Genomic DNA, 3816 nt, shown 5'->3' with positions numbered 1-3816 from the left:
TGTGTAAATGTCACAGTGAACCCTGGCGCCTTATAAGCTAGCTTAAGTTAATTTAAACACACAAAAAAAGAAGCAAGTAAGACTTGGGGGCCGCTTCATAATTGTTAGAAAAGACTGGAGAGGGACACCCAGAGCGCTTGGACTCCTACGTAACCAGATTTTTGTTTGATTTGTTAACTTTTGCTTCTTGAGAAGGTCTCCCTGCAGGCTTAAGAAGTTGAAGTAAGGACCTTGCATACTTAATCCTGTATCGGCATTTGCTTCCAGAAGTTTCTAGACGAATGCAGGGGTTTTTTTTCTTGAAGAAAGGGTTCACTTATAAACCCAGCCCCTAGTAGCTAATAGATTTTCAGTTAGTAGATTAACACTGATTCAGGGGCCAGTCAATGAACACAGAGACTTCAATAATGGTTTTAAATCAGAAAAGAAAAGGGTACAGAAATCACAAACCAAAAACATTCCTTACTCCCTCATAACTGCTTCCCATTTCCCATGCTATACATCTAAATCCTCTCTCTTTGTTTAGTATTTAGTTTTAATTTTAATTGTGCGTATGTATGCGTGTCTGTGCGTGTTGCTATGCACATGAGGGTAGATGCCCACCGAGGCCAGAAGAGAGTGTTCTATTCCCTGGAGTTAGGAGTGGTCATGTGGCATCCACAGTCAGGAAGCAGAGAGAGATGGATGCTGGTGCTCAGCTCTCTTTCTCCTTTTTATTTGGCTCAAAACCCCAGCCCAGGAAATGACTCCACCCACACTTCTGGAAAATCTTTCCATCTAGTTAACCAAAGTAATTTTCACAGAGGTGCCAAGGGGCGTGTCTTACAGGTGACTTTGCAAGTTGACAGCTGAAATAAGGCTTCACGGAACCTTTACCTTATGTCCAAATGCCAGTCTAACACTGCACAGAATCAAAGTTGGTTAGTTCAGTGGGTTGGTGCTTGGCACGCCAACACCGAGAACTCACCACGACAAAGAAAAGTGATTTGTTTAGTAAAATCACAGAAGCTCAGATGAGGAGAAACCAATGAGCCACATGACTGCAGAGCACATAAAACAGCAGGAACTGCTCATGCTAGAACCTTATCAGCAAAACAAGAGCTGATTAAAGCAGAAAAAATAAACAGGGTTAGTGCTTTCCCGGGGAATGGCTGCAGATTTGCCCTGAGTCGTTGTTTAGAGCAATAACTCACTTATCGCCAGCAAGCTATGTCAAACAAACAAACAAGACCTGGGCTTGTTTAATACATCATCTTTTTAAAGACTTTTTTTATTTTCAAATTAATGAGCACGGGAATGCAGGTACCTGCAGAGGCCAGAAGAGAGCATTTGATCTCTTGACCATATTCTTAACTACTGGGCCATCTCTCCAGCCCCTAGGACAATGGTTCTCAACCTTCCTAACGCTGTGACCCTTAATACAATTCCTCATGTTTCGGTGAGCCCACCCCACCCCCACCACCACCACCATAAAACTATTTCTGTTGGTACTTCATTAACTATGATTTTGCTGCTGTTATGAATCATACTGTAAATATCTGTGTTTTTGATGGTATTAGGTGACCCCTATGAAAGGGTCGTTTGACATCCCAAAGGGGTCATGACTCACATGTTGAGAACCACTGCCTTAGAGTATCATGAATGATGCCTAGGCCATAGGTCTTACCATCGTGTATCCCATGTAATTTCATAGGGGGAAAAAACTCAGGGTTCCCTTTGGACCACTCTGTTGACCAAAGTCACTTTTCTTTCTATGGCAATAAGGGTCAGGAGTAGAGAAGCAACATCGGCTATACCTATATCCAAAACCACCTTTTAACTTATACTATATAATGGAAAGTCATCTCTAACACCCTTAGTACCTAAGGCTGTAATTGCATATGTAGAATTCTTGAAAGAAGTAGTTACATGAAAAATGGGATCATTAGGATGAATTCTAATCCAACAAGAGAAGACTTAGACATAGGTTTAGACAAAGGGACGATTGGCATGTGAAGGCACAAGAGGATGACCAATCACCAGCCAAGCATAGACCCTACATAATGGTTAATACTGGAGAGGATCTAGAATCATCCAGGAGATGAACCTCTGGGCATGTCTTTGAGTTTCCAGACTAGGTTAATAGATGGAGGAAGATCCATCCTATATTAGGGTTAGGGTTAGGGTTAAGATTAGAGTTAGGGTTAGGGTTAGGGTTAGGGTTAGGGTTAGGGTTAGGGTTAGGGTTAGGGTTAAGATTAGAGTTAGGGTTAGGGTTGGGGTTAGGGTTAGGGTTAGGGTTAGGGTTGGGGTTAGGGTTAGGGTTAGGGTTAGGGTTAGGGTTAGGGTTGGGGTTAGGGTTAGGGTTAGGGTTGGGGTTGGGATTAGGGTTGGGGTTGGGGTTAGGGTTAGGGTTAGGGTTAGGGTTAGGGTTAGGGTTAGGGTTGGGGTTAGGGTTAGAAGCAAGCTAAGCTCTAGTATGGCTGTCTTTCTGCTTCCTGGCTGTAGATGCAATATGACCCATCACCTCACACTCTTACTACCTCTATTGCCACAACTTCTTGCCCAAGATTAACTGTATCCTAACAGTGAGAGCCAAAGCAAACCTTCCCTTTCTTAGGTTGCCTTGGTCAGGCATGTTGTCATAGTAACTAAAGAATTAAAACATCTGTGCACACCTTGTACCTCCAGACCCCAGAACAATGGGACAATAGAATGCTGGTGTCCAAGGTCCCCAGTCTGGAGCGCTTGGTGATTTCTGACCTCGCAAGCACCCATATTTCTTTTCATCGACTTGCAACCACTCTAGAACTGAAACCCCAAGATTGTTGGGAGTTTTTCAGCACTACATTACAATTGTATTCCTGCATATAAAATAATGCCTGGTGGAGCATTGACATTCAATGCAGCATATATACTAGAATTGGAATGACATAGAGAAGATTAGCATGGACCCTGTGAAAGGGTGACACACAAATCTGGGAAGTGTTCCATATTTTTATAGCATCTTTTGTTGGGAATCTATAAATATATAGAAATGCATATGTGTGTGTATATATATGCATATATATATATCATGTGTATATTTACACACAAATATGTGTGTATTTACTACAATAAAATAAATATTTGGGACTTTCCAGAAAGAATTGAAGTGAGTAAAAGAAATTCAAAGTTTTCTTGCAAAGATGAAGAATATGACATCTTCTTGCTCTTCTATTACAACAAAATTCTAGAAGAGATAACTATAGAAATAAGAGGAAAAAAAATCACAACTAAAATGTACAAAGGAAAAAAGAACAGAAGAAAACACTTGTTTTCAGATGACATAATCACCTATGGAGAAAATTTGAATGAATTATTATACTGCCTCCTATAATTAATAAGCCGTTTGAGCATGATTACAGGATATAAAGTTAATACACATTAAACAAAATTGCAGAGGGAAGACGTGAGTAAAAGAGAAAATACATGGAGGAACAGCTAATACTAAGGGGCATATGTAAACCTCCTACAGCAGAAGCTTCTTAAAATATATACATATATAAAAGAAATCTAATTGGGGTCACCAAATAACAGAGGAGAAAGCACTAATTAGACATCTGTCACCACCAAGTGAATTCCCCCAGGACCAGGAATGGGTTACATCTAATCAAATTGTTGGCCAAAGCTGCAGCATGGAAACTTCCAAACAACTATTGCTAAGTGTGCTGGTTGCTCTCCGTAATCAGATGGTAAGGCCCTATTGCTGAAGACAACACATACATATTTCACTGAACATGGAGAAATGGACTAGATCCTCCACCCCTACTGATTAATGTTCATGATACTAGAAGA

The 3816-nt window shown here is 40.7% G+C and overlaps 1 non-coding gene across 1 annotated transcript; it reads left to right on the top strand.

The window, feature by feature from the left end:
- Positions 1–2875: 2875 nt before the first annotated feature.
- Positions 2876–2979, top strand: LOC127236494 (U6 spliceosomal RNA). Its single transcript, XR_007835774.1, has one exon. It is a non-coding gene; the product is annotated as a U6 spliceosomal RNA (small nuclear RNA).
- The last annotated feature ends 837 nt before the right edge of the window (positions 2980–3816 follow it).

Source organism: Phodopus roborovskii, unplaced genomic scaffold (assembly GCF_943737965.1).
Source record: "Phodopus roborovskii unplaced genomic scaffold, PHOROB, whole genome shotgun sequence".
In the NCBI taxonomy this organism is placed as follows: Eukaryota; Metazoa; Chordata; class Mammalia; order Rodentia; family Cricetidae; genus Phodopus; species Phodopus roborovskii.
Note: the sequence above shows the minus strand (reverse complement) of the source record. Positions and strands in the feature narration are given on the sequence as shown.